The sequence below is a fragment of the Dromiciops gliroides genome, chromosome 4 (genome assembly GCF_019393635.1).
Source record: "Dromiciops gliroides isolate mDroGli1 chromosome 4, mDroGli1.pri, whole genome shotgun sequence".
Taxonomy (NCBI): domain Eukaryota; kingdom Metazoa; phylum Chordata; class Mammalia; order Microbiotheria; family Microbiotheriidae; genus Dromiciops; species Dromiciops gliroides.
The window spans coordinates 458,053,235-458,075,722 of NC_057864.1; the positions used below are offsets into that span (position 1 = coordinate 458,053,235).

Below are 22,488 nucleotides of genomic sequence, written 5' to 3' on the forward strand. Positions count from 1 at the left end.
TCATAAAGAAACAATCCTCACAGCTGGGCCAAATGTGGGCCCAGGGGGTATGGGATGATGGACGGCCTGTAAGGATAAAAAGGAGAGTGAGATCAGGGGCAATGGAAAAGCACTGGGATTTTGAAGTCAGAGGACACTCGGCCAAAGCCTGGCTCTGCCACCTATTATCTTGTGTGACCTTGGGCAATTCTCTCCATTTCTCTGGGATCCAGTGGCCTCCTTGGTAAAAGGAGGAGGATCAAACCGAGGTTAGATGATCTCTGGATCCCATGAACATAGGGAGGAAGAAGGAGGAGCAGAGGAAGAAAACCACATGCAAAGGCACGGGAGGAGATCTGCTTGATAAATCTTCTGTAGCAGATTGAAAGGACAGAGGCTAGACGATTGGTGAGCCAGATCTGCCACAGAGCAGGAAGATGCCTAGTGAGTGGAAGAAAGCAGAAGCAAATGGTTCCTGGGGAAAATGGTGAGCAAAGTAATTTAAGCCCGAGCCAGAATGACTAAAAATGCAAACTTGTTCAGTGACCTGATGCACTTGTGGGCAATCTGTGACAGTGCCCTGCCAGGAAGTTGAGTTGTGTGTTGTACTTCCAACCTTCTGGTCATTCTGAGCTAGGGAACAGCATAGGAGACGGATAAGTCAGGGAGAAAGTCACAAAAGACCGAGAAAGAAGGGGAGGATTAAGGGAGAAATCCTCCCCTCTACGTTCAGAGAGCTAGGTGGGACAGTAGATAGACGGTCGGTCCTGGAGTCAGGAACACCTGAGTTCATATCCAACCTCAGTCATTTACTAGCTCTATGATCCTGGGCAAGCACTTTAAGTTCTCTCTGGGATGCCGCGCGAGCAGGGGTAGTTGTAGCGGCGGCGGCAACCGCCACAACGTCTTCGGCGGCGGCGGCTCCTCCATGAGTTCCGTCCTCCCCTGGCGCTTCCGCCGGCCTAGCTCAGCCGTCCCTCAGGCTTTGGCGGAATATTTTTGCTGTTATGGACCAGTATGGAGATATGTCAGAAGGTGAAGCAGACCATTCTTTCTTTGACAGTGATTTTCATGAAGAAGAAAAGAAATGTGGAAGCAGTATTTCACCAGTTGACAAGCAGTTTGACAAACATGGGAAAGAGAAATAGATGCAGAAAATTCAGATCTCAAATTGGGTGCACTTAACAAGGAAGATCGTGTTAATGAGAAGAAAAATGAAAGGAAAGAGAAAACACCTTCAGAAGATCACGCCTTAGAAAACTGTACTGGAATATCTTCATCCTCATCAAATTCAGGATCAAAGAGTATATGTAGTACTTCATCAAAAAATACATTTAACCATTCCAACTAGAATCCCTAAAATAGTAAGAGGAGAAGATGACTACTATACAGATCGAGAAGAGAGCAGTGATGATGGGAAAAGACATCGTAGCAGACCCAAGTCAGCTAAACCATCAAATAATTTTTTAAAGTGCACAAGTAAAAAACATAACAAAATCAGTTCTTTTTCCTCCTCATCTTCTACAGGTACAGATACAGATCGTTCAGCTACGGAATCTGACATCAGTCTCTCTGATTCATCTCAATCGTCTTCAAAGAAAAGTGCACCTGGTTTAGCTCTGCTGTCTCCAAAACAAAAATGCAAATCAGAAAAGTCAACAGAAGCATGGTCCATAAATTCTAAACCAAAACTTGGCTAATTAACAGAGGAATCTGAAGATGCGGTGACTGATGTAACTCCTTTATCAACTCCGGACATCAGCCCTATTCAGTCTTTTGAACTGGAGGCATCAAATGATCGGAAAACAAAAGTAAAAATGCAAGAAAATGTGAGCCAAGAAACATTTGGAAAATTTGAAAACTCAAAGTATAATTCAAAATATCTGAAATCAGCCAGAGTAGGGAAAGAAAAAATGGACCCAGTATCACCTCAAAAGCACTCTTATGAGAATCCGACTTGGACAACAGATATAAACAAAAAGTCTTACATGATACACTGGACCTGAATCAGCTTTTGAAAGCTTTCCTGCAATTAGACAAAAAAGAACAGCAAAAATTTGGTGTTGAAAGACTTCCTGCACCTAAGAATAACTACTCTTTTACAAAGGAGGTAAGATAGATTGATCAGGAAAATCAAAGGTTGTTAAAAGAACTATCCAAACAGGATGAAAAACCAAGAGCTAAGAGTACCATTCCTGTTGTTCCATGGCCAAAGTTGTGCCACAGTGCTCTCAACAGACAGAAGGAACAGAAAAAAGGATTGAGAGAGAGAACTAGGCTTTATTGAAAAGACTTGAAGCTGTGAAGCCAACAGTTAGTATGAAACGCACAGAACAGGTGATAGACTATCATTGACACATGGGCTACCTAAATGCATCCCCAGTCTCCAGACAAGTGAGGTCTAGTCTTAGTCAGATTAGTCCACTAAAGATGGCTCTCTGGATAGGGGAGATGGAAGAATATATCCTTTAGGAAATGATGGTCATAGTGGGGAATTCTGACAAAAGGTGATCCACTGGAGAAGAAAAAGGCAAACCACTCCAGTATCTTTACCAAGAAAACCCCATGGACAGTCCAGAGAGTCGTGAACGGCTGGACATGACTGAACAATAAAAAAACACTGGTAGAAAGAAAACAATGAAATCACCCTGATTTCAATCACCTGGACCATACAGGACCTAACCTCAGCCAAGCTCTCACTTCTACTTAGCAGTGAATTTTTCTACCATACTCTTGTTGACTCCTCATGGCAATTAACAAACAAAAGTAAATAATTCTTGGAGATTTCTCTCAAAAAAAAAAGTTCTCTCTGCCTCATTTTCTTTATTTGTAAAATGGGGATAATAATATCATCTCCATCCCAAGTTTGTTGAGAGGATAAAATAATTGTTAAGTATTTGCACATAGTTAAGAACTATATAAATAGTATTTATTGTTGTTATGCAGCTCATGGGTTGGGGCAATAAAGAAGGAATTAAAGATCTATTAGCAGCACAGAGAAGCCTGAGATGGGCTACCCATTTTCCTATATTTTTTTTCCTTCAAGAACCCCTCTAATAGTAATGGTCAGCTAGGTGTTACAGTAGATAGAATGCTGGACCTGGTGTCAGGAAGACTCATCTTTCTGAGTTCAAATCTGGCCATAGATACTTACTAGCTGTATGATCCTGGGCAAGTCACTTAGCCCTGTTTGCCTCAGTTTCCTCATCTATCAAATGAGCTGGAGAAGGAAGTGGCAAAACCCTTCAATATCTTTGCCAAGAAAACCCCAACTGGGGTCATGAAGAGTTGGACACAACTGAAAAATGACTGAACAAAATATAGAATCAGTACTTAAATTTTAAAATAGTTTTATCTTGCTTCCCTAGCTGCCTCATAAAGCATTTTAGTGCAAAGACCATCTCTATTTCACCCTCATAGCCCCAACCCAATAGCATCTTGTTGAGCTCATAGATTTAGAACTGGAAAGGACCTTAATGGTCATTTAGTCCAATTTTCTTATTTTACAAATAAGTAAAATGAGATCCCGAGAAGTTAAATGGTTTGCCCAAGGTCACAGAAGTAATAAGGATCAGAGCTCAGATTCAAACCCAAGTCTTCTGACTTCAAATTCAGTACCAAAGGTGTGCTAATAATTGTTTAACAATCAGTTTTCCGGGGGGGGGGGGGGAGGAGAGAAGCAGATTACACATGACACACTTTTAAGTGTAATCTGCATTATTAACATTTTCTCCATCAACTTTTTAAGTCTAGACAATCAACCAAATAATAAATTGAGTCCCAATTTGTAGATTGCTTTGCTAAGGAGCAAATGCTAGCACAAGAAAATCCAACAATGGACTCTAATCACATGAACAAGCCCCACCGTACTCCTTCATGGACTCCTTTAGAAGCCTGGTGAAGCCTGTGGATCCTTTCTAGAGTGATTATTTTTACAGGGAATAGCATTAAATGCTTTATCTTCCTTACTTTCTTTGTAGGCCACTAAGCTAAAGGAAACTCAAGTTTTAGCCTCTGCTTCTTGCTGCATGGGGAGAGATCTGTTCTTGGCTACACAGGAAGCTAGCCATCCTCCTCACAAAGGAACAGCAGGCTGGGAGATTATGGATCGCTTCAGCATTGTGGCAATGCCCCATAGGACATTCTGTAACAGAATGGGGGTTTCCAACTGGGCAGAGATTTCCTTCCAAAACTATGGTCAAGGTAAACTGAGAATCATCCTACCCTCTTTAGAGGAATTAGCTACAGTGGATGGAAATTCCAGGGAATTTGAGTGAAAACCATGCATAATTAAGCAAAGAATTGCACCCCAGTTTTGATTTCACAGCAAACACTGAATTATGCCTGTTCTTGTAATAGGGTTTATCATGTTCAAGTTGAACTAAGGCTCTTGAGAGGGCAAAGGGAGAGAAATAATAGTCTTTGACATGATTGTTCTGTTCTACTAGTAGTTTCTGTGATCAGAAAGGTGCCTCTCCATCTACACTTCAACCATCAGTCCTGATAGCCATCTACTCATGTAAATTTCTGCTTTAGTTTTACCCATCACACTTCCCTTATTCAGACCTAATTCATGAAGTCTAAGGAATTTCATTCTGATTGTTTCATCAATAATAAGGTTCCATAACTGTCAGTACTTTATAGCTACCAAGCCTGTTTACTTGCCCATGCAGATGTGGAGCACTGATCTCCACCAATGAGGAGAGAGACCCTGCCAATGGACTTAGACACTCAGGTTATATTTTCCCTGTCTTATGGGGTCTTAGATCTCCTTGAGGGCAAGGATTTCATTACAATTTCATTGGCTTTAATGGAATTCCAAATAAGACTCCTCCTTCTAACAGGGCAGATCAGGGTTATCCCAGTAATCAGTAATCAGAAGTCTCAGAAAGTTCCTTGAGACACTGAGAGGTTAAGTGATTTCTCCAAGGTCACACAGACAGGGTGCTTCAAAGATGGAACTTGAACTCAGGACTTCCTGAGTCTTCCTAGAAATAGAATGTGCTTGATAATTGTTTATTGGTTGTTTAATGGAGACAGCCTGGCCAAGTAGATGAAAAATTATATCATTCTGTCACATACAGCTGAGGAGGCAGCCTGTTAAGTCACTCTGTCCATCTCTTTCTCACCAACCAGCTTGCTGCCCTGTAGAAATTTGAGCCTGGGATACCACTGTTCTGATTGGTGACCATCTCTCCTAAACCACTGTTCTGGGAAAGCCCCAGTCACCATGTTTCACTTCATTCTCTAGTCAGTGACCATCTGCCTAGAGTTGCCTAGAGTGCCCTTCACAGTTCTTCCAACCCTAGAACCTATAAAACATACCATTATCTCCATCAATGTTCCTAGATGGAGTGTGTCAATCTACTCCTCCTTTGGTCAAATTCGAACTCAGGGTTTCCTGGCTCCAGGTCTCTTGCTATATCCTCGGTGCAATCTGGTTGCCAATGTGTTTTTTCTTGACTGCATTGATTTCACTGAAGACTTAAAACTTTAAAAACAAAGTCTTGGTGAAAAGAGCAAACTAAAGTCTTCATGTGGAAGGCTTCAAGAACAAAAAGTCTTAGGGATAGCAGACTACAGTAGGCATGCCCAAGATGTCATGCAGCCTAATTTCATATCACATAGTAATGTATAGTCTAATCACCATTCCCCTGAGAGTTGGTGACTAACTACCCACTCCTCTCACTACCCCTCCAAGTACTAAGTGAACAGAGATCCAAATCTGGGAACTTCATCTTTGAATGGTTGCCATGCCCTGAATCTTTCAGGCTGATAGATTGGAATCCTTTCTTCTCTAGAATGAGGACAGAATATCTTTCTTGCAGCTCTGTAGCTGTGTCCATGATTGTCACCTTTTTTCCCCTTTATTCCTCCAGACCATGGACTCTTACCTTCTTTATGTCATGGACCCATGGGGCAATCTGGCAAAGCCTATGGGCTCCATCTCAGAATAATGATCTGAAATGAATAAAAGTCTTAGTGTGGGGGAATTTCTCAGCCTGGTTTTTTTTTTTAAAGAAACCGGCACGGGGTGGCTAGGTGGCACAGTGGATAAAGCACCAGCCCTGGATTCAGGAGTACCTGAGTTCGAATCTGGCCTCACACACTTACTAGCTGTGTGACCCTGGGCAAGTCACTTAACCCCCATTGCCCCACAAAAAATAAGACAAAAACGGGGCAGCTAGGTGGTGCAGTGGATAGAGCACCGGCCCTGGAGTCAGGAGTACCTGAGTTCAAATCCGGCCTCAGACACTTAACACTTACTAGCTGTGTGACCCTGGGCAAGTCACTTAACCCCAATTGCCTCACTAAAAAAAAAAAAGAAAAAAAGAAACCGGCAAGTCCACAAAACTAGAAGTTAAATAATCTGAGTGTCCAAATTGAAAGGGAAAAAAATTATTACCATGCTAATAAAGACTGTTTGCATTAAATGCTGCATTTATTGTTATTCCCTTTAAAAATACACTCTAGAAAGGATCCACAGGCTTCTAAAGGAATCCATGCAGTAGTGTGGTGGGGCTTGCTCATGTGAATAGAGTACATTGTTGAATTTTCTTGTGCTAGCGTTTGCACCTTGAAAAAGCAATCTACAAATTAGGTCTCCTAGCTGTGGCAGGATTTGAAATGTTTGTCCTTACTTTAAATCTAGTGCTCTATCTACTGTGACACATGACCATATAGAAAGCAATGTTTGGTTGTTCCAAGAGGGAGAGAGTGAATGAAGGAAGGAGGGAGAGAGAGACAAGAGAGATAGAGACAGAAATACAGAAAGACAGAGAGACAGAAACAGGACAAAGACAGTTACAAAGAGGCATAGGCAGAGACAGGGAGGGATTGAGTGAACAAGACAGAGCAAGACAAATGCGGGTGGGGGGGGGAGAGAGAGAGAGAGAGAGAGAGAGAGAGAGAGAGAGAGAGAGAGAGAGAGAGAGAGAGAGGGAGATCCCTCTCTGGATAAGGGAGACTAGGAAAGAACTCGCACCTGAAGAAACACAGAGCAATGCTTTGAAGGAAGCTAGAGATTCTTTGAGTCAGGGGTATGAAAGAGGGACATTTTAGACATGGCACTAGGTGGGGAAGAGTTAGCAAGCTAGTCTGAATAGAAGGGAGAATTCATGGAGAGAATTTGTATGAAATGAACCAGGAAAGGTCCCCTAATATGACCCCAGACTCTTTGCTGTTCCTCTCACAGGACACTCTATATCCCAACTCTGGGCATCTCTATCTCTGGATGTCTCCTGACCTGGTATACTCTCTCCTCTTGCCTCCTGGCTTCCCAACAAAAAATCCCAATGGATCCAGTGTAAATTGTTATCCCTACAATTAATAGTGGCAACTTACAGGCCACTGAAAGTTATCGTCTTACAGAGTTCCCTAGAGGACTAAGAAGTTAATTGGCTTACCTCCAGGAAACCTTTCCCAACCCCTATTAATTCTAGCGCCTTCCTTCTGCTGGTTATTTCCATTTGTTCCTATACAGACCTTGTTTCTACATATTTGTTGTCTTGGCCAGTAGATTGTAAGATCTTTGAGGGCAAGGGCTGTCTTTTGCCTGTTTTTGTAGAGGGAATTTCTTCACCTGAGAGTTCCTTATACCAAGGAAATCACAGGCCCGTTCTCCATGCCTAAAAGAAAACAATACCCATGATACCTAACTTACAGATAAGACGATGCATAGAATGTATTTTGCAAATAGTAAAGAACTCTACAGGCTTCACATTGTTATTATTATTATTGTTATTATTGTTATTGTTAGCAACAACAAAAACAACAACAACAACAACAATAATAATAATATCCTTTTAAAAGTCACTTGGACTCTCCCAGATAGTTCCAAGACCTGTACTATTCGAGCTAAATATTTCGTTGGTATAGTCCGGATTTAGAATGGACCTGAAACAGCTTTGCTATCTCCTTCCTCACTGCATTCATCTCCTTTTTTATAATCACTGATCTCATGCTAGATCTTAGAAGAACAAAATCTGCCTGTTGGTTCTGCATGGATCTCTTCATCCTCCCTAGCATTTCTGCCTACAGCTTGACTCCCTCCAGAGGACTGAGCCTACCCTTCATTCAGCTTTATTACTGTTTGAACTGATCAGGATGCTTGAAGAGAACTCTACACTGAGTTGACCATCTTCCTTGCCCAGGGAGGGAAGACTAAAGGTTATAACTGGAAGACCAACCCCATGGCCCTAGCATGGTGGGTGAATTCCAAATAGGTTATTGCACTGTGTATGGGAGTTGAAGTCAATACTATTCCCAGGAATATTTCCATCGACCCTCAGATAGTTTCTCTGGCTTCTCAAGAGCTTCTAGTCTTAGGAAAATGGATATAGTATCATGGAGACCTAAAAGGAATCTCAAAAAATACCCTATTCCAATCCCATTTTAAAGATGAGGAAACTAAGGCCAAGAGAAATTGACTTCCCCAAGGTCAAAGAGACAGTAAGGGATGGAGCTGGGATTTGAACCTAGGCCCTCTGACTACAGTCATGTTTGCTTTTTTCTGTTGTAGGAGAAAGGGAAAGGGAATAGAAATTGGGGAGTGGGGAGGAATAACAATTCACATTTGAAAGGGACTCTTCCCTCCTCCAAAGATTTTACAGAAGGGTTTCTTTAAATAGGGAGCTCCCTCCTTGTAAATCAAATCCTATTTTCACCCACCGACTCCTATTATCATCTCAGAGCAGCTTTATTTTCATTTTTGATTGATCTTCCCACCAGAGGCTGCAGAGAGATGATATTTCTGGTGTACTTTGGGGGCGGATGTTATCTGTAATAACGTATTGCTATGTTATACAAGTGATTTCTACAATGCCTTCTTGGTAAAGAAGGAGAGAGTTTAGGTAATTGGGGATGCAGGAACCAGATGCGGTCAGAAGGCCAGGATAATATGTCAGGGCTGAAACATGCTGCTGGTACTCATCTGGCTTGGTTCTGCATGCCTAGGCAAGCTACAAGAAGGGCAGAAGAGCCAAGGACCTGGGGTCATCATTTGGGAAGGATGGATTATTTGGTGATTGAGAGATGATGGAAACGTATGTGTCTGTACAGCTCCCAACTTGAAGATGGCGGCTCCTTGCATAGGGTTCTAGAGTTCAGACTTTCCTGATGAGAAATGGGGGCTGGAGTTTTAGTATGTAATTAGTTGTCTTGTTCAGGACTCTGAGTAACTTCCTGGCCATTTCTGTTGCCCATTGATGAGGAGGTCCTGAGAATCACAAAATCTTGGAGGCCATATATTCCAACTTGCCTAATCCTCCTCTACAGCTTACCTAATCACACTCACTGTAGGGGCTTCCGGTAGGATACCAGGTCTGGAGCTGAAAGGGACCTCAGAGGCCATCTTTGTTTTACAGTTAGAGGAACTGAGGCCCAGGGAGGCAAAGTGATTTGTCCAAGGTCAGAAAAATCAGAGGAAGAATTGACATAATTAATTTAGAGCTGGGAAAGACCTTAGAAGTCATCTAGTCCAAACTCTTCATTTTACAGATGGAGAAACTGAGGCCCAGAGAGGTTAAGTGACTAGTCCAAAGTCCTACTAGAAATAAGCATGAAAGTCATGATTTGAACCCAGATCCTCTGACTCCAAAAATAGTTCTTTTCCTGCATTACAAGGGAATCTTTTATTTACATCTTGAGGAATCTAATTCTCCTTCTGAGAAGCTCTAACTGGAAGGGATTTTTCCCCCTTACATCATCACTTAACTTACCTCTTAGCAACTTGCATGAATTGCTGTTAGCTGTACCCTTTGGGACCATGTACAAATCAAATTTCTCTTCCCTATAGTCTTTAAATACCTGCAAACACCTCTCATGTCCCCTTTCAATTTTCTCTTTTCCAAATTAAACATCAACTGATCAATAAACATTTATCAAGTGTCTACTATGTGAGAGACACTGTGCTAGGCATGGGAGGTTAAAAAGAGGCAAAAGACATTCTCTCCCTTCAAGGAGCTTACAATCTAATAGAAAATCAATTGAATGAAACACCCTCTGGTCTTTCCAACAATCCTCTGGTGTCTCCAGGTCTCACATTTGCACTCTACCGCTTCTCTAATCTGATAAACTCTAGCTTATCCAAGTCTTCCTAAAGTGTGGTGTCCATAACTGAACACAATCATTTTAGTACATTTTCTAAATTCTCTTATTCACTGCTGACAGTTTACTAATTGTGTAGAGCCCCAGAACATTACAAAGCTACCTCAATGAATTCCACAAGAACCTGAAAGAGACCGGGGTAATGATGCAAAAGAAATTGGACAGTAAATGCTTATTGGCCAAAGACTAATAAGCAAGCAGCTTTAAAGTCAAGCCAGCAAATTGGAGGGGGATATTTTTTTTCTCTCTAGAGAGAGAGAGGGAGAAAGAAAGGAAGGAAGGGAAGAGAGGAAGAGACAGATAGGCATAGAGACAGAGACAGAGACCAACAGAGAGACAGAGAGTCAGAGACAGAGAAAGAGAGAGACAGAGATGCAGATGGAGACACAGAGATGCAATGAGGTGTAGTAAATGGCAAATTGAACTCAGCTTCAGGAAGGCTTGGGTTCAAATACTTTCTCTAACACTTAGGAGATATGTGACCCTGGATACCATACATAACATCTGCATATTAATGTGTCTCCAGATTATATATTCCTTATGGATGGGTTTCATTTTTTGTTGTTGTTGTTGGGGGTGGGGGGGAGGGGAGGTTGGAGAAGTAGGCAACATGATGTTGTAGAAAGAGGGCCAGAAGGCAGCATGGCAGAACAGAAGGAATGATGGCTTGAGATTCGGAAGTCTGGGTTTGAATTCTTTCCTTGCCTCTTACTATCTGTATGGACAGCTAGGTGGAGCAGTAGATAGAGTGCTGGGCCTGGAGTCAGGAAGACTCTTCTTGGGTTCAAATCCCGCCTCAGACACTTACTAGCTGTGTGACCCTGGGTAAGTCACTTCATCCTCTTTGCCTCAGTTTCCTTATCTATAAAAAATCTGGAGAAAGAATGGCAAACCACTCCAGTGTCTTTGCCAAGAAAACCTCAAATAAAGTCATCAAGGGTCTGACTTGCTGAAATGACTCAACAACAACAACAAACAACAAAAACAAAAACAACAATAATCTGTATGACTTTAAACATATCACAATCTCTCTGAGCCTTACTTTCCTCATCCATTAAATGAAGGGATTTCACTTAGCCTCAAAGATCCCTTCCACAACTAAATCTATGATCTTATAAGGTCAGGGTCCCACCTCCCCCTTAACTCTGTCTCACACCTTCCCCTCAGTGACTAATGCTTCTTCTTTCTCTAAAATCACCCTCCTCTACTCTGTATGTGAATGTGTATATAATTTTGATATATGTATCTGTATAGACATACATTTTTACATATCTGGCTAGCTATCATCTATCTACCTATCTATATCTACCTATATTCTATATTTTCCTTCCTTCCTTCCTATAGCTAACTACCTATCTATGTATCTGTCATCTATCTATCTATCTATCTATCTATCTATCTATCTATCTATCTATCTATCTATCTATCTATCTATCTATCTATCTATCTCTCGGTCTACATGTGCGTATATATACATATATGGATATGTGTTTGGATATGCCTGGGAAATGTGTCTGTATATTCCTAGGATATAGCACATTTATTTATATGTGTATGTTTTGCATAAATATGCATATGTTTGTGTGTGTAGATATGTATATTTGTGTATGTGCATGTTTTCTTCCTCATTAGAATATAAACTCCACGAGGGCAGGGGCTGTTTGGGACTTTTCTTTTTCTCTTCAGCACATGGTAAGTGACCGATTGGCACCTATTGGCTAGGTGACCTTAAAGCAGTAATTTCCCTCATCATTCATGGCTGTCTTAGATGGTATTTTACTAATTTCTTGGAACTCCAGACCACCTTGAAGCTCCCTCAATGAACTCAATGAAAATGGGAGAGCAGTGTAACCATGCCAGAGAAAGTAGAAGGAAAGATGTGCAATGACTAGAATCCTACAGAGCACTAGAGAGGAAGGTCGTACAATATAGGAATGGAGGAGATATTGCCAGGTCATAGTTTTAGAGCTGGAAAACACCTGAGAGTTCATCAAGTCTCAAGCCATTATTTTTACAAATGAGGAAACTGAGATCCACAAAGGTACAATGATTTGCCCAAGGTCACACAGCTGGTAGACAACAGGTGGAGGTTGTGAACAAGCAGATCCTCTGACTTTAGATTCATCCCTTTCCACTGCATTACTCTGTCTCTAAAAGAAGAAATTGGATCGGATATTCTCCAAGGTCCCTTTGAGCTCTGAAATTATATGATTCTATAAGTAGTTAAATAGATGTAAACAAACACTCTGGTGCCCCAGAGGGTCTACCGTGAATGTACCCCCTGGAGTGAATCCTTCTGCAAAGAGTCACACTCTCTTGTAATGCCAATAATCCCCCTCCTACTCCTAAGCTAATGAGAGGCCACTTCAGGGTAGAGTTGGGTCCTCAGGTGATACTTCCTTTCATTCTCTGTCTTCCCCAAGGGGTCCTGAACTTAATGAGACAGAAAAGCAAGACATGGATAAATACAAGAGGAGGCTATAGCCCTTGCTGGGGAATAATGGGAGACAAAGCTTGATCTACAAAGTGGCAGTGTGGAGGGGGTAGAGATAGATTCCCACTCCCAGTTCCCCAACCCTCCCACCCCCGGGCTATCAATCCAGCATCTTTCATTTGCTAATCACTCACTTTATTATCATTTTAATTATTTTATTGTAGGCTCCATCTGAGAGATAACATTATAGACGAAGAAGAAGCCTCCTGAAATATGGTTCAGGGCTGGGAATAAAACCCCGTTAGAGAAATTTGAGGATGGAGAAGCGTTTTCAGAATCAGCTGTCTTCAGTTACATGGAGTTTTTAAAGGGTAGGCTCAGGCAGGGAATGTACTTGATGGAGATAGGACTTGGGAATGGGGTGGGGAGGAAAGTTATATTACAGTATACTAATACTGACTTGTGAGACAGAGGACTTGGGTTCAAATCCTGTCTCTCACAACATGCTCATGAAATTGAGCATGTTATTTAACCTCCATGGGTTGAGCTTGATGACTTCTGAGGTCCCTTCTAGCTCTAAGATCTAAGCTCTAAGCTCTAAGATCTAGCTCTAAGATCTAAGCTCTAAGATCCTCTAAGTCACTGAACCTCCCTGGGCTTCAGTTTCCTCTCCATAAAATTGAGGGGGTTGGGCTGGCTGGCTTCTGATTGCCCTTTCAGATCTAAATCTATGATCGTATAATTCTATGATCATTTCAGGTTTCACAGTGGAGAGTCAGTATGGGAAGAGCAATGGACTTGGCATGGGAAGAAAGAATTGGGTTCCAGGATGAGCTAGCTGTAACAGGTGATCAGCTGTGTGACCATAGAGAAGTTGCTTAATAATGCACATTCCCATACAGGGCTTGCAGATTGACTGAGGCTCAGTTTCCTCATCTTTAAAAAGGTTATACTGATATCTCACATAGCCATAGAACTTTTTCTCCCTCTCACAACTACCCTTCAAGATGGGGAGTTGTTACTAAAGAGGCAGTTTGTGAACAGTAGAGTGCTATAGAGACAGGGAGCCAGGCTCGATAACTGTTTGGGGGGTCAGGAATAACAGAGCTCAAATACAAACTGGCTGTAACCCTGGGCAAGTCACTAAACCTGTGTGTACCTCAGTTTCCCCAACTGTAAAATAGAAATACTATTAGCACCTACCTGTCAGGGTTGTCCTGAGGATCAAAGAGATATTTGTAAAGTGTACAGTGCCTGGCACGTAGTAAATGCTTAAATTTTTTTCCTCCCTCCCTCCCTCCCTCCTTCCTTTCTTCCCTCCTTCTCTTCCTTCTTTCCTTCCTTCCCTCCTTCTTTCTTTCTGTCCATTCTTCTTCTTTCCCTCCCTCCCTTCATTCTTTTCTCCCTTCCTTCCTTTCTTCCTTCTTCTTCCTTCTTTCTCTCCTCTCCTTTGCACCCTCCATCCTTCCCACCTTCCTTCATTTCATTCCTTCCTTCATTCCTCCCTCCCTCCCTTCCTTCTTTCCTCCCTCCCTTCCTTCCTTCTTTTCCTCCTCTTCCTTCTTTCTTTCCCTCCTTCTCTCCTTTGTTCCCTCCATCCTCCCCACCTTCCTTCACTTCATTCTTTCCTTCATTCCTCCCTCCCTTCCTTCCTTCACTTCTTATCAGTCCAAAAGAACTTTCTAAACCCATCCTGTCTCTGTCACTTCCTGGACAAACTTGGGCAAATCCCTTAACTTCTCTGGGCCTCAGTTTCCTCATCTGTAAAATGAAATGTGGGGTTCAGACCAGATGGCCTTTAAGGTTCATTACGATTCTAAATCTATAATCCTATGATCCCATTATAGCAGGGGTTTGAAAACTCCATATGGAACTTGTAGTTGAAGGGACAAGCCCTCTCTCTCCAGCTCTGGATTACGATGACCTTTGAGCCTGAGTGTGGATTTGAGTAAAGACCAAGAGCTTTGAAAGGGATGCACATAGTCTTGTTAGAGCAGAAACTAAGAGGAAGGAGCAGGGACGGCAAGACCTAAGCAGTAACGGGGCTTTGGTGCTGGTGGCATTGCCAACATCCTCAGCTCTCAGCTTAACGAGCTGAGCTGGAAAGAAGCAGAAGTACAGAGGGGCATTAGGAGAGGAGAGAGAAAGGAGATCTGAGCTGTGGCAGAAAAGGGAGAAATGAAGGTGGCCACGGGGTCTTCACAGGTGTTTTGGAACAAAGAAATCCCACTAAAGCTTCTAGTTGTAATCACCACTTCAATAACTAAGGGAAGTTCCAAAAGGTCTACTCTTTCCTCAACTCTCTCTTTGCCTATCCAGTAATGGGAACCATTATATATTCTTCTTGCTCCTTTTCTCAGAGCACTTTCTATATCCTGATTTTACTTTGTATATAATGGAACCTGGGGTTGGTCATGGAGGTGTGTGTTGCATTCTTATTCCTCATCAAGAAAAGGAAATGCCAGGAGTTAGCTGGGAATACACAAAATTTAAATGAGGACAGAAAGACAAACTTTTGTCTGAATATTGAGTTTTCATAACTGGAAGCTCTGTACTCTTTTTTTGTTGTTTGTTTTGGGTTTTGTTTTGTGGAGCAGTGAGCGTTAAGTGACTTGCCCAGGGTCACACAGCTAGTAAGTGTCAAGTGTCTGAGGCCGGATTTAAACTCATGTCCTCCTGAATCCAAGGCTGGTTCTTTATCCCTGTGCCCCCTAGCTGCCCCTAGCTGCCCCCTAGGGGCTTTGTACTCTTTTGACTGTATTCATAACTTTTTATTTGGTAAAAATTCCATAAAAGAACACAGGAAGGCACCACACAGGCCCAAGTGTCATTATATTTCCTCTGGGTTAAAATGAGGTAGAGTAGGTGTGGTTAAATGTCCTGCTTCCAATGCTATGTGTTTGGGGGGGGGGGTTAGGTAGGAGTCAGGAGATGGTGACTGACAGGGGCACACCCTCAATTAACCTGAAGGGAGGAGATAAGGGAAGCCAAGTAAGATTCAGGTCCACTCCTTTCCAAAAGGGAAGAGCAAGTACAAAAGATGTCCCTCATTGTGATAGCTACAGGTGTTCCACTATAACCTTCTAAATCTTGGAAGACTTCCTGCTCTACATGGGGAAGGGAGATTTCTTACCAAGTGTTCCTTACACTAATCACAGGTGTCACCCTACCCCCACCCCAATGCTATATACAAGGGAAATAATATAATGAGTAAGCACTTTTCTTTTTTTGTGGGGCAATGGGGGTTAAGTGACTTGCCCAGGGTCACACAGCTAGTAAGTGTCAAGTGTCTGAGGCCAGATTTGAACTCAGGTACTCCTGAATCCAGGGCCAGTGCTTTATCCACTGCACCACCTAGCGACCCCCGAGCAAGCACTTTTAAAGCCAGTTCATTTTCTCTTTGTTTTCAGGGTTCTGGAATGGACAGAAAGGGTTAGTGAATGACCTGAGAGAGGGAAGGATCCAGAACAAGTATCAAATTTAAGGAAGGAGAAAGTTGAGAAATAGATAGATGGATGGATGGACAGATAGATGGATGGACAAACAAATAGATGGATGGATGGATGGATGGATGGATGGATAGATGCTCATAGATGGACAGACAGATACAGATAGATGGATAGATAGATGATAGATGGATGGGTGGGTGGGTGGGTGGATGGATGGATGGATGGGTGGATGACTGACTGAATGAATGAATAGACTGAAAGATGGATGGATGGGCAGACAGACAGATAGAAAGATAGACAGATCCATAGATCCATAGATAGATAGATAGAAAGAGATAGAATCCTATGGTACCTCTTACCCTCTTTGAATCAATTGGGTGGATTGTTCCAAGAGCTCCTCAGTTGGGTTTTCACCTCCCCATAAGACATAACCGAGGGAGCATATCTTGTTTTGCTTCTGCCTCAGAGGAAGGCAGGCTAACTTGGGCTCCCCAGCACAGACAGGACCTGGTTGAGTTCCTCTATGAGTTCATAGATCTAAAGCTGGAAGGAACCTCTGAGGCTATTTAGTTTCTGACTACAAAACAATGTCCTCTCTGCACAGCCCTGACAGGTGGTCATGGGGCCTTTGTTTAAAGCAACCAATCAGCTCTTGTTATGAGCCAGGCACTAAAATAGGTGCTGGGGATACACATATTACAAAAGAAACAATCTCTATTCATAGAGCTCACATCCTGATCAGAGAGACAAGGACATTGCCTGAGTGTTTACAGAATAAATATAAAGATAATAAAAACAACCAAATGCATAGTGGTTTAAGAGGGAGGGCACTGGCCGGTGAGGGAAATGGGAAAGACACCAGTGTGGGGAAGGTCATTGTCTCCCAACACAGCCCATTCATTAGAGTTTTGGAAAACTCTAAGTGATAATCAGGGGGCAGCTAGGTGGTACAGAGGCGAGAGTGCCAGGCCTGGAGTTACAAAGATTCATCTTCCTGAGTTCCAATCTGGCCTCAGACACTTACTAGCTGTGTGACTTGGGCAAGTGACTATTGCCTCAATTTCCTCTCCAAAAGGAACTGGAGAAGGAAAAACCACTCCAGTATCTCTGCTAAGAAAACCCCAAATGGGGTTATGAAGAGTTAAACATGACTGAAAGGATTGAATAGCAACAGCAAAAATTGATAATTAGTCACTTAACAAGCATTTTTTTTTATTGGGCACTGGACTAGACTTTGGGGATATGGACAAATATGAAATAATCTTTACCTTCAAGGATTTCTAGCCTATCAGGAGAGATGCCACAGACAGGTAGAAGTATGGACAAATTAGGGGCAGCTAGGTGGTGCGGTGGATAAAGTACTGGCCCTGGAGTCAGGAGGACCGGAGTTCAAATTTGGCCTCAGAAACTTGTCACTTACTAGCTATGTGACCCTTGCCAAGTCACTTAACCCCTGATTGCCTCCCCCACCAAAAAAAAAATTAAGTATGAATAATACAAAGGAAAGGAAAAGAACCATGATTTCAAGAAACTCTTCACTAATGCAGTCAGCCTCTTCTCTGCAAATTAGTCTTAGAGAGCTGCTGAGGTAAAAAAAAAGGAGAGACTGTGATTTGCCTGAGATCACACAGCATGTATGTGTCAGAAGCAAAGCATGAACACGGGTCTGGAATCTGAGGAAATTGGAAGGCTATTCATTGGTAAGAATCTGCCAAAGAACTGGAAAGGCAGGCTATTAAATTTAGGCATGGAGAAGAAAACCTAGATTCAGGAAGATCATAGCTTTAGAGATGGGAAAGATCTAAGAGTTGATCAAGTCCCACCTGATAGTTTTACAGATGAAGAAGGTAAAGCCCAGGGATGTGTAATGAGGTTTTGTGGGAAAAGTGGGTTTTGAGCCAAGTTCTTAAGGAAACTAGATAGTCTAAGACGTAGATAAGATATAAGAGTATATATATATATATATATATATATATATATATATATATATGGGGGGGGTGGGTGCGTATAATATGTATGTATATGTTATGTGTATACATATACATACATACATACATATATGTGTGTATATGTATATAAGACATAAGACTATCTCAGGTGCTGGGGTTAGCCAGTGCAAAGCCACTGAGAGAAGACATGGAATGTCACATGTGAGGAACAGTTTAAGTTCCTAAAGGGGAATCGGATATAATCGCCAGGTTCTTTTTCCTCACAGCAAGCATCTATCTGCCTCTGCAATGACCCTTTGAGGAGGGAGGGTTTCAAGGTATATTGAGGCTTTCCTGGACCCCCAGAAATCACATCAAACAGAATTATAGGTGTGTGCCAACATAGTTGGGGCAGCTAGGTGATGCAATATATAGAGTGCCTGGCCTAGAATCAGGAAGACTCATCTTCCTGAGTTCAAATCTCTCCATAGACACTTACTAGTTGTGTGACCCTGGGCAAGTCACCTAACTCTGTTAGTCTCAGTTCCTCATCTGTCAAATGAGCTGGAGAAGGAAATGGCAAACCAGTCCAGCATCTTTGCCAAGAAAACCCCAAATGGGGTCATGAAGAGTCAGACACGACTGAAACAACTGAACAACCTAATCATTGACTGCTCCATTGTAGGCCTGGCAGATAGTAGATGATTGATAAATGCTTGTTGATGGATTGGAACAGGCCTGACTCCATAAGATAAGAATTCTGGGAGCTTGTTAAAGGTAGTTGCCTCCATAAGCAGGAGTGGCAGAGTCTGGGATTGATATGGGCTACCCTGGGACAACGGAATCTTCCCTACTTTGCTAATGCTTTCCCTCTGAATGCCCCCCATAACATCTCATTATGAAAATGAATGTATCTTAAATTGACTTGATTCCACATTCAGCCTTTAGAGCAGCCACCAGATAAGCCAATCACTGAAAGGTTAAGAGCGGTGGATGCCATTATTTAATGAAGCCAGAAACAATTAGGCTAGTTTGACCCCTCCCCATGAACTCTCATGGGTTGTTAAACTGGGACAGAGGCACAATTTCATGATAGAATTCAACAAGTACTTTCTTTGCTCAGGGGGACAGAAATCAAACCTGAAATGAACAGACCAAAGCCTGATACATCCGTCAGAAGCCATCAGTTCTGTGAGAAGGGGAAAAAAAAAACACCAGCAAACTCAACCTGGGCTCTCCAAACTGTAGAAGAGGTAATGAGGGGAGGGGAGGAACAAAGGTGGTTACAACTTAACATCCACCCAGGAGGGACAGCAGGGAAGAGAACCAATGGAATTCACAAATATATTGGGTTTGGCATCAAAGGACTTGTGTTTAAATCCTAGCTTGGCCATTCATTCCCTATGTGAATGTGAGCAGGTCAGTAACCCTCTTGGTCCTCAGTTTCATTACATGTAAATTAAGGGGATAGGATTAGATGACCCCAAAGGTCCCTTCCTTCTATTGATGGAATATCTTTGATTTTCAAAGAACAATGCCTGGCACTAGGGAATATAAGGACTCCCCCCACACCCCCACCAAAAAAAAAGAATCCATGCCTTCCAGGATGAATCTCCTGGTAGTCTATAATATGTACAGACAAGTAAGTGTAATTCCAAGAGGCAAGACAGCTCACAAAGATAGGGATTAGGGAAACTTTCCCACAGGAGGTCACATAAGGGGGTAAACTTGAAAGGAAACTAAAGTATCGAAGAGGTCAAGGTGAAGAGGGAGGTGCATTTCAAGCCTGGGAAATCAAACATGCTGTGCCATGTTTGGGTGATCTTGTCATTTTTTGGTTTGTTTCGTCATTTTTCAGTCATGTCCGACTCTTCGTGACCCAACTCTTTGGGACCTTACTTGGGGTTTTCTTGGCAAAGGTACTGGAGTGGTTTGCCACTTTCTTCTCCAGCTCATTTTACAGATGAGGAAACTGAGGGAAACAGGGATAAGTGACTTGCACAGGGTCACACAGCTAGTAAGTGTCTGGAATATGAGTTTTCCTGACTCCATGACCGGCTCTCTATCCACTGCATCACTTAGCTGCCTATGTCTGGACAATAGGCATAACAAGACAGTTTGGCTGGAACAGAGAGTTGGTGAAGGGGAGTAAGTAATGGGAAATAAGAGGGAAGATATATAATTACATCCAAGTGTCAAGGATCACACATACAAAACACTTTTGATCTCAACTGGGCATTTGAAAGCCAGCCTAAAAGGATATAATTGCTTCAGCATCCCCCCATAGTTAATCTATCTGGCCTGAGGATAGAAACAGAGTGGAGTTAAAGTAGAGCCTAGGGCTCTCAAGACAGACAAACCTAGACTTGGAAATTCCGCTGCACATTTATAAACTGCCACATGTATACAATTGTAGTTTAAGATTCCCCAATAGCAGTAGAATTCAGTCATTTCTGATACTCAATAACTACAGGCTTATAAGCTCCCTGAGGTCAGGGCCCATGGGTTATCTATCTTTCTGAGTCCTCCAGGACATGGTGGAGCATTCTTTACAATTTTTTAATTGGTATAAATGAAAACAGCTAGATGGCACAGTGGATAAAGGGCTGGGCCTAGAGTCAGGAAGACTTATCTTCCTGAGTTCAAATCCAGCCTCAGACACTTACTGTGTGACCCTGGGCAAGTCACTTAACTCTGTCTCAGTTTCCTTATCTGGCAAATGAGCTGGAGAAGAAAATGGCAAACCACTTCAGTATTTTTCCCAAGAAAACTCCAAGTGATCACAAAGAGTTGAACACAACTAAAAACTACTCAACAATAACCACAACAAATGCTGACTCAAAGAAAGATGGAGAAGACAGCATAGGATGGGGTCCCAGGGGATTCACATCACTCTCCCCACCTCTACCATGCATACCTTTAGACAAGGTATTAAGTCTCTCTAGTGTGAGGCCAACTCTTTTATATCAATAACAAAAATGCCTCTTTTAAAAACAAAAACATATATAATGCCTCTTGTGTGTATACTGCCTTATGGTTTAGATCAGAACTGGAGGCAGTATTGTAGAGTGGAAATTGTGCTAGATTAGGAGGTTGAGGACCTGGGTTCAAATCCTGGTTTTGTCACGTATGAGCCCTATGAGCTCAAAAAGGTCATTTAAGTTCTCTGGGCCTCAGTTTATTCATCTGTACACAAGAGACTGGACTTACAGTATCTCAAACAAACCTTCCAGCTCTAAATCTATGCTTTTGCAATCATTCAATTCCCAGTACAACCCCAAAAGAAGTAGGGCAGCTTTGATAGCCATCTTTGTCACCCTTAACATCATTGTCATCATCATCGTCGTCATCATCATCATCATTCCTATTCCACAGATGAGGAGACTGAGGTTAGGAGTAGCTGACATGGGGCAGCTAGGTGGTGCAGTGGATAAAGCACTGGCCCTGGATTCAGGAGGACCTGAGTTCAAATCTGACCTCAGACACTAGAAACTTAGTAGCTATGTGACCCTGGGCAAGTCATTTAACCCTCATTGCCCCCTGACAGAAATAAAATAATTTAAAAATAAAAAATAATTTAAAGAAAAGAAGTAGCTGACTTGAATCTTATCTCACAGCTGGTAAATGTCAGGGCCAGGAGTAGGACCCAAGTCTCCCAATCTCTGGGGTACTTTACATTTACTCTACCACATTGCATCATCACAATAAATATTTCAAGGGCCCATTATGATAGAAAGGATATGGACAAAGGGGTATTTGGGGATAGTCAATCTGTCATGAAGGAGAGACTTGAGGCAGGCGTGGAGGTTAGGCAATGGTAGTCTAGTCAAGTGGTGAAAAAGTGATGTGGGCAGCTGATATGAAGGGCTAAATCCAGGAAGTCTGGGCTCACATAATAAGGAAAGAGCTGGGTTGAGAGTTTTAAGTGGTAGTTTGGGGGAAGGGACAAACCCAAGAGCAATTTCAAAGGAGAACTGGATAGATTTGATGACATTATTGGACACAAAGGATAGAGGGGAGTGAACCAAAGGTGATCCTGAGATTTTGAGTCAGAGGGACTAGATGAATGATGGTAGTATTGGGGGGGAGGAAATGGGCAGGAAAAGCATGAATTTGGGGGAAGCTAGGTGGTTCAGTAGATAGAGCACTGTCCCTGGAGTCAGGAAGACCTGAGTTCAAATCCGGCCTCAGACACTTGACACTTACTAGCTATGTGACCCTGGGCAAGTCATTTAACCCCATTTGCCTTACCAAAACAAAAACAAAAACAGGGGTTTGTAGGATTCTAGTTAGAGCTAGAAAGAACTTCAGAGTTCATCTAGTTTAACCCCTTTCATTTTACAGAGTAGGAAACTGAGGCCCACACTCATCTTGCCCCTAATCCCAGAGGTAGTATTCAAGCCAATATCAATATTAGTGCCAATGTATCTTTAGTGGAGGGAGATACATCCAATGTACTCTAGAGTCAATGCTTGTTCTAAGCATTCAAGTAATCCAGCTATCAGGGTAGCTAGTTCTGGGTCTTGAATCAGGAAGACTTGGTATCTAATCCTGCTTCTGACACTTTGTGATTACAGGCAGGCCATTACTC

At 42.4% G+C, this 22,488-nt stretch overlaps 1 pseudogene; it reads left to right on the forward strand.

The window, feature by feature from the left end:
• Positions 1-986: 986 nt before the first annotated feature.
• Positions 987-2,451, forward strand: LOC122755275 (annotated as a pseudogene).
• Positions 2,452-22,488: the final 20,037 nt, after the last annotated feature.